Below are 9,478 nucleotides of genomic sequence, written 5' to 3'. Positions count from 1 at the left end.
GGATAAGGACTGCAGAAGGGAGGTTTGGGGGATGGAAATCTAAGGAGATTGAAGTTTCTTGGAATGGAGGGGATTCCAAACTGAATGTTCTGAATGTATCACAGGTGGATGCATGAAGCAAGAACTTTTTAAAAGATAGTTTGGGGAGTTGTCTCATCTTCGGGTTAAGAAATAAGAAGCATTGTGTATTAGGTTTTTGCTATATGCTATTCTAATCCTTATGAGATGGACATACACCAGTGTCTGCTCAGCATCCCTTTCTTCGGGGAAACCACTCCTTCTCATTCCAGGAGATTCAGTAAAGGGTAACCTCATGCACTCCCTGCCTGGTCATAATACTCCTCCCCTGACCTCAGTGAGAGACAAGCTAGGCCCAAGGTATGGCAAGTGAACCTTTTCAGGACTTTTCCAAAGGACCTTTGAGAAAGATACTCTTCTTTGATATCATCAAGTATAAGGATGATATAAGCTGGACACACTTGTGGCTGTTCTTGCTGACCCCATGGAAGTACGCATGCAGAGAGTATAAGAAGAACAGAGGAAAAAAAGAACCCCGATGACATTGTTGAAGCATCTCAGTTGAGCCAGACCAAATGCTAGGTACTTTTTCAGCATTTTAGTTGAGAGAAACAACAAATTCCCTTTTCTACTTACACTGATTTACACTGAATAGCTTCTGTTTCAAGCCAGAAGAGAACTGACAGGAGGGGATAAGGTAAGAGCATGGACTACTGTTCGAATCCTCACTCCATCATTTGCTAGTTAGGTACCCTTGAGAAAATGTTTTAAATCTCTGATTTTCAGTTTCCTCTTTCATCCATGAATTCGTGGAGTTCTTGTGAGGAATGGGTGAGAAATTGCATGCAAATGCTAGATCAGGGCCTGGCATAAGTGATCTTCCTAAACATGTAAACTCTTATAAACACATAACAAATTCATGAAGTGTAGCAACAAAATGAGGCTAAGGAGAGTTCACACATATGTACTGGATGTCCCACATTTAAGATGTCAGATCCTGAATGGAAGCTTCCATGGGACACCAACTGATTGGGTGTTTATGTTCTGCTCCTGGAACATAAGATCCGTATTTCCTGACAGCAGAGGGAGGGGTGGAGGAGCCTGCCCCTTAGTCCCAGCTGTCTTTCACCTTGCTGTGAAATGTGTGGAAATCTTCCCCACCCTTTCTCTCTCAGAATAGGCCCCTTCAGACCTACCAGCTGAAGAGAAGGTAGGAAGCCAGGCTGTATTTGTTCAGGTGGATACAATAGCATCAGACTAGCTTGGAGCTCAAATATTGAATCATAATTCTTCAGGCATCTTTGTATTTAAATCATATCCCTGTCAAACTCACATTTGATATGCACTAATTAATGCTCCCCATGAATTTTACCAGCTTCTCTGGTGTGTGTGTGTGTGTGTGTGTGTGTGTGTGTGTGTGTGTAGAGACAGAGAGATTCCTATAAATTGGAGTGATCAAATATCAGCATCTGTCAGAGTCAAATTCAGCAAAGTTGGCTCTTTGTTGCTGATGGGTGCCTTCTGGATGAGAGGGGTGGGTACAAGTTATTAGACAAATATGAATCATTTATGAATAAATCACCTACAGCAAATGAAGCTATTTTTTTAATTGTTATTATCCCTCAAAGCAGGATCTCAAGCTGGTTTGAAGAGGTAAAGCCAAATTCCCAGTGTGGGATTCCAGATTCCAATTCCAGTAATTCCAATCCTATTGCCCCCTCCCATTCAAAATGGTAGGGACATTACTGGCAAGGTATGGCTGGGATTTGGCTGAGGGAGGAGGCAGATGTTGGGTCATTTCATGTGGAATATTCATAGTTTCCACTGTAAAGAGAATTTTTAAGTACCCCTTTGTGCAATATGGAAAAATGGTTTTGAATAGGGGAGTCGATAAAAGTGGACAACCAGTAGACTGTGCTTATAATTATACCTAGGGGTGAGATGTACAATACATTGCCAGCAGAAGTGGGAATTAAAACCACTTGCAAACTTATTATCCCTAGAGGAAAAGGAATTTGTGAAAGTTTGACTAATTGGAGGAGAAAGCAGATCAGGTGGTGAAGACTAAACTAGTTAAACTCGGAGGCTCCTCTTACATTCACATCTGGAGGAAGAGAGGACCTTGGCTTTATAGTTAGAGCAGTCCAGGTTTGAGTCTGAGCCCTGCAGTTTTATATAACATGAAGTTGGGCAAGCCATGCCTCCTCTCTGAGCCTGTTTCCTTGCTTCCTGAATGGGGGATAGGTTATCCCTACAGGGTTCATGGGAAGCTTATATGATATGTTGTATGTATAAAATACCTTCTCCTAGCTCTACTTAGTTCTTTCTTCTTTCCCTCTATAATTCTCTCCTCTGTTCCTGACACATTATATATTCTACTTTTGCCTCCATCATAAAATTTATTTGAAATTTTTATGAGTTATGCCACATGGTATATAATATGTTAGAGCTGCCCGTGTTTAAATTAAAACCTTTCTTCCAGGACTGTGCAAATCATAGCAAACAAAATACAGATGACAGTAGCCTTATCAGTTATGAAGGATATGTCTAGCTGACCATCAAAATTCAAGCTCAGCCTTTCATAGAAGTAGAATAGAGTATAAACTTGGAAATAGTTTTCGAGTCATCTAGCAGTTATATTTGCCAGCACCCCTGTATTTAGGAAATGCCATATGATTAGTTTTCACCAATGGAATGTAAGAATAAATGTGATACTTCCACATCAAGGTAATCAGTGGATATGGTTTCTTCATTCTTTTTCCTTTTCTAATGACTTAATGTAAACAAGCTTGGTGTTCTTGGAAACCAAGTGTCAAAGACAGAGGTAACTTATATCCCCAACTCACCAGTTGAAAGAAAGCCACTCACCAATCAGGAACTTGAATAAGAAATAAACTCTCATCCTGTCTGAGGCATATATACTTTAGATTTATTTGTTATAGCAGCTACGGTTACCCTTACCAATACATCAGGATAGACCAGGATGACAGATTATATCTACTTATGGAAATATTGTGGGGAAAGCCAACACATCAATGACAGGATCTGGTTACCCAGCAGTGTGAACCGATTTGGGGTTAAACTAGAACGCCTCTAAGTTGTCATAATACCCTAACCTAGTAACACCAATATCTATTTAATAAGTTTGCTATGTTCCAGGCCCAGTGATAAGCACTTCACATCAATTTTCTTCTTCAGACCTTGCAGCAACCCTATGAGATAGCCCCATTTAAGATAAGAATATTGATGGTCGCTGGTGAATATAAGAGAGTTATATGGTCAGACAGGCCACAAGGAGTGGATTTGTATCTGGATCTTCCAGAATGCCGAGCCTGAATTCCTCACCACTGAACCATGCTGCCTCCTGAAATCCATGACTTCACATTTTTAAGTGCTTGCCATACATATCATGCCTTTGTTCCAGGAATTACTCATAAGTTTGGCTGTGGGGAATTAGTTGGAAGACCAATGTGAATAGCTCAGTTTGTATTGCAGCATTTGCTAATTTTTTCCTCTGTTTAAGAAGGAGAAGGGAGATAAAGGATGGGAGTGAACACTAATAGAGCTTCTACAACGTACCAGGTACACTCACATTCAAATGTTAACTTGTTAAAATCTTCTGAGATTAGTATCACAATCACCGTTGTACAGACGAGGAAGCTAAAAATTAGTTATCAAAAAGTTTGTCTTTTTGGTCATTCATTTCTTTAATACATATTTATGAACTTTCCACTATGTTGCCAGGTACTGTGTTGGCCATAGGAAATTCCAAAATGAACAGGGCAAACTTGGTCCCTGACATGTTAAAACTTATGGTCTAGCTTCTGCCATAAAAGGTAGCAAGCAAACTGTCACTGAGAGTGATTTAGCAAAATTTGAATGCCTACATATCGGGGAAATAAAGTTCTAAAGGGAACTCTGACATGGAGTAGAAACTGTACTGGGTGATTTCTGGGGCTCCTTCTTGTACTAATTGTCCAGATATACAAGATCTTTTTGGTCAAAAAGAATCACCAGAAATAATCACGGGAGAGAGAAAACAAATGACAGAGAAAAGAAGCAAACAGGCACAAGGGCTTTTTGTCTATCTGAATTCTGGCTTGTAGTAATTGTTCAACAAATGTTAACTAGCTTCAATCACAACTAAAATAATTATTGTATTCTATAAACAACTTCAAATGCTTCCTTTCAGCTGAGCATCATTGTTTACAGCTCCCAACATATCAAATGAATGATCATTTCTTAAGTTATTTCTGTTTTCCATATTATGTTATTCTTGATGCTATAATACATATTTTCTCATGTAACTCTCACAGTAATTTTACAAGTAGTTCATCAGTAAGGGTAGGGTAGGTTATGGTTCAGTCACCAGCTTTTCTAAAATCTTTGTGGCTTAAAACAACAATTTATCTCTTACTCATGTTACATGTCCGTCATAGGTTGGTGACTCTCTTCAGTGTTTTATTTGACCCCGAGACTCACAGTGATAGGGCAGCCACTGTAGACACTGAGGCTGTTACAGCAGAGGGAAAAGAGAACATGGCGAAGCACACACTGGCTCCCAAAGCTCCCGCCTGGAAGTGTCGCCCATCACTTCTCTCCATATTTCATTGAACAAAATAAGTCGGAAGGCCTTGCCTGAGCTTATTTGGGATGACAAAGTATGATCCTAACATATGCCCAGAGTAAGAGAATCAAATATTTGTTCACAGCCCTGATGACTGCTTTAGGAAGGTATTATTTATTATACCCAGTTTGCAGAGGAAATTGAGTTTGGGGGAGGAGACGGAATGCTAAATAACTTGTTGGAGTTTACAGCACTGGACAGTAGAGTGCAATCCCATCTACTTGATTCTAAATCCGTGTCCCCAAATTCTTCATCTGTACTCCAGAGCTCATCTTCCTGCCTCCTCAGGACCTTGCCCCACCCAGTGTCACCTCTCTCTACATACTCATCTTTCCTTTTTCTCCTGGTTTCTTCCCCTCAGCATGCAGAAGTATCTTTATATTTTAACAAAAGAAAGATTTGCTTCCTGAACTTAGCCTGTACCTCCAGCCACTGCCCTACTTTCCACCTTCCTCCCTACCACACTTTTGGAAAATGCACTACAGTATTGCTCATCTCCCAGTCGTCCCCTGCATTCTGGACTCTGCTCTTATCACCCCACTAAAATGACTCTTCATTGACCTACACACTTGACATCCGATGGTGTTTTGTCAATGTTTATTTCAAGCTTGATCTCTCAATAACTTGTGGACTGATGACCACTCCCTCCTCCTTAAATCTCCCTTTCCTTTGACTCACAAACCCTATCCTTCTCCAGGCTTTCCCCTTGCATCTCTGGCTGTGCCTCAGTGCCCTCTCTAAGGCTCTTCCTCTTTTCCTATCCCTTAACTGTTGGTGTTCTAGAGGGCTGAGTTTTAGACTCTTTTCTCTTCTTACTCCATCCACTCTCTGAGAAGTCTCATAACTCTCATATATTTAATTACTTCTACAGGCTGATGACTCCTACAATGATAGCTTATGCCCAGAACTAACTCTGGAGCTTACAGGCATACAGACCTATTTGCCACTCAGAAATCATTGCTTAAATGGTTCATAGTGACCTCAAAATCAACATTTTGGGGAAGTGATGACTCCATGGATGGTTTTGGTAAATTTCATCTGGGGGATGTCTGGGGTATTTAGCCTCACTTTATTTATTTATTTTTTTCCAACGTTTATTTATTTTTGGGACAGAGAGAGACAGAGCATGAACGGGGGAGGGGCAGAGAGAGAGGGAGACACAGAATCGGAAACAGGCTCCAGGCTCTGAGCCATCAGCCCAGAGCCTGACGCGGGGCTCGAACTCACGGACCGCGAGTTCGTGACCTGGCTGAAGTTGGATGCTTAACCGACTGCGCCACCCAGGCGCCCCTATTTAGCCTCACTTTAAATTGGGTTTGGAAGCTTGTCTGTAGGTTGTTGTTAGAGTCAGATAGGCATCTTTTTCTTACTCCTGTTTTATAAGAGGAAAATTTTGTCTTTGCATGCACCTGGCCTTTCTTTGCCTTTCTCTGGAAGAAATAAAGTAATTTTTTTTAAAATATGAATTTAAGAAGAATATCTAGGCATGTTCAGCTCAGATCCTTCTTCCTTCTCTCTCTTAAGAGAGGGTGTCTTCAGAAAGCACTGGTTTCCCTTTGCTCACTCATTCCTCAGGTTTTATCTAGCCAGACATCTAAGGTAAGATAGTTCAGCTCTGCTTTGGACTGGGAGCCATGACTGCCCAGTTTTGGGGTTAAAAATTTACAAGCCTCTTCCACAAGGAGCTTCCCATGAAAGCCTGCCCTCTCTCCCAACGTGCCAAATCACATAAACACATTTCCATCTCTGGATCCTTTGTCTCCGTTCCAGTTTGTTTAAGCTTTTTGCAGTTTTATATTGTACCTCTTCAAGGAAAGAGAAAAGGGGAAGAAAAATAGTACTTTTTAATGCCTACTATGGGCTAGTTTAATCATCTCATTTTCACATCAATTTCACAATCCTGTTAGACCAGCATTGTTATTATCCCATTTAACAATGGAGGAAACCACAGCTCAGAGAAATTAAGCAATTTGTCCAAGGACACACAGTGAGTTTGTTCATTTAGAAACTATTTATTGAGTGTTGGGGCAGAGTCAAAAATTGAACCCAGAATATTTTTCTTTCAAAGTCCTTATCCTGTTAACACAGGACATTGCTGCTTCTCTATCTAGAGGGTTAGATCCCCATGGGCATAACCCTTTCCACAGATCCCCCAGCACATATGAACCTGCATTAACTAAAAACATCCTTAGACCTGTAAATGTAAAAAGCAGGAATTCAATTAATGCCATCAGAGTTGACAGGGTTTGAGATCTGGGCTCCTTATCTAACTACCAAATCTTCCTCTCTACTGAGTGGCCAGTCCTCTTTCAATACCTGGTGCTCTCCCTGAGTCCAGTTTTGTCGAGAATCATTAAACCAGAGACCACAGAACTTCCAGGAGCTTCAGAATCCACCTAGTCCAATGCCCCATGTTTATGAAGAAGGACCTGATCCCAGAAAGGGCAAGTGCTTGGCCCACAGCCACACAGCGATTTAATAGCAGAGTTTGGAAGGAGAGTCCTGGTTAACTGGTGGCCTTGGAAACCATATTCTGTTCATTTTGCTAGGAAGCCCTTAGCTAGACCTGCAGAATATCTTGGCCAGTTGGTTTAAAGGATTTCTTTTTCACTCTTCTCACTGACTGAACTCCTGAAACAGATTGGACTGAACAACTGAGCAGTAGGGAGGCAAAGTAAACAGAATGGGTCCTTGTGCCCCCGGCATGTCTGTTGTCTGCAGCGACTTGTCACTGCCTGTGAGGCTGACAGACACAGCTGCTCCTTTGCGGGGTTCTCAGACTCCTCCTGGTGTGTGAAGAGACCCACAGTCGCAATGCCAGGACAGGAGAGAGCCTGCACGTCCCTTTCCTGGGGATCCCCTGCATTATCCTTGGATGCGTGTGTGTGAATGGAGGAGTGTTGGGGTGAGGCCTTCCTGTGACAACAGCACACGTTTAAAATCTGAATCGGCAAATCTTCCCTGGCCCCAGCTAAGCACCACACAGATTCTTGGAGGCCTGGCCAAGCTCCACACTCAAGCAGAAGGGGCCCATGACCTGTTACTTTTCAGAAGTGGAGTTCCAGTTAGCATTGACTTCACCTGTTTGAGTCTTACATTCTAAACTGTCACCTCACATTTGTCACATCAACTCTCTGAAGTCTAGCTGTCCCCATTGTAAGATTAAGTGGCTAATGTCTATTTTGTAGCATTGTTTAGAGTCAGCCAGAAACTAAAGTTCCTCCAAGTGGAATATGTTTTACAGAAGGATTCCACTTGGGTAACAATCTATTTAATTGAATTTTAATGCCAACACATACCACAAGTAGCTAGGCTGTCCCTTAGCATATGCAATGTTTTTGTGAAAATTTGAAAAAAAAAATAGCCCTTTTGGTCAGTCATAGCCTCAGGTGCAGACTTGGCAAGTCGAGGTGCCTTCCAGTGAAAGGAAAATTGTTTCTGCCTACAGCTAGACCTTGCCCTATGCCTGAATGCTCAGCTTGGTGAACACAGGATGGGCAGGACTTCAGCCCATCCTCACTCTCTCATCTGGGCATCTGTGTGTGGGGCACGAGTGGTACAGCCACGCGCAGATGCCCTGTCCAAACACATTCACCCCCTCTTAGCAATCAACTCCTTCACCTGTCGCACTTCCTAATGTAGCCCTTAAAGGCATTTGAGTTTGATTTCTTTTGGGACCAATGATATCCCACACTGAGCACAGTGCCTGTGACACACAGCAGGGTCCAAATGAATATCTTCTCGGAGCAGCACCTGGATGGCTCAGTCAGTTAAGCATCTGATTCTTGGTTTCAGCTCAGGTCATGATCTCAGGGTTCGTGAGTTTGAGCCCGGCATAGGGCAGTGCAGAGCCTGCTTGGGATTCTGTCTCATTCCTTCTCTCTCTGCCCCTCCCATGGAGTGCATGCGCTCTCTCTCTCTCTCTCAAGATGAATAAATAAACTTTAAAAAAATATATCTTTATGGAAAAGGAGGGGAGGTTAAATATGATAACCTATGTAACAATGCCCCATGCATAATTCAAGGAATGCTTATTGCATGAGTGAATGAGCTTACAGCCTAACAACAGCCTTGTTATGAAAACAAGACATAAATCCCCATGTGAAATGTTTGATAACAATAAAAATTTCAAATCATAGCACAACAACTCAAGAGATGGTGCAAGGCAGCATATGAGTGTCAAATTAATTGCCAGGCAGTAATTTTTATAGGAGTTCACGAAGGTGGGGGAGATCAATTTGTGGACTCGGAGTCAGAAAACCTGGGTGGGTTCTTGTTTGTGCACTTATAAGGCATGTTTGTTCGTTCATAAAATGTGTCCCAGGCCCATATTAGTGCCAGCCTGTCTGCCAGAGTCTGGGGATGCACAGGAACAACACCCGACTCTATAGCCTCGGGGAGCTCGCAGGTGGGGGACGACAGCCCGGCACACACACAGTATAAATATGATCCTAAAATAGCGTACTGTGGAGACGAGAGGGGAGGGTTCCAGGAGCTAATGCACACAGTGGGTGTGTCATAAATTGCAGCATTGTAGTGGATCCCTCTGGCTACCATCTGAGCGCATTTCTGAATAAATCGTCACAATTCAACTCCTAGTTAAGTGTCTATAAAGTTCCCACCTTTTCTCCTCCCCATTTTGCTGCCTCTTTCCTTCGGTCTGCCATTAGCCTTTAAGGGTGCAGCATGCTGGCCCTTGGAGAGTGGACATTCGGCACACAGACTGCAACCAGAGGCTCACAGTTGCAAGGGCTGGCCCACAGCATCTTCAGAACTCTACGGAGCTTCTGTGGAGCCTGTCCTGCCGAGTCCGTCCTCGTTGCAGCCTCTCTT

Source organism: Leopardus geoffroyi, chromosome C1, assembly GCF_018350155.1.
Source record: "Leopardus geoffroyi isolate Oge1 chromosome C1, O.geoffroyi_Oge1_pat1.0, whole genome shotgun sequence".
Lineage (NCBI taxonomy): Eukaryota > Metazoa > Chordata > Mammalia > Carnivora > Felidae > Leopardus > Leopardus geoffroyi.
This window is presented reverse-complemented; position numbering follows the sequence as displayed.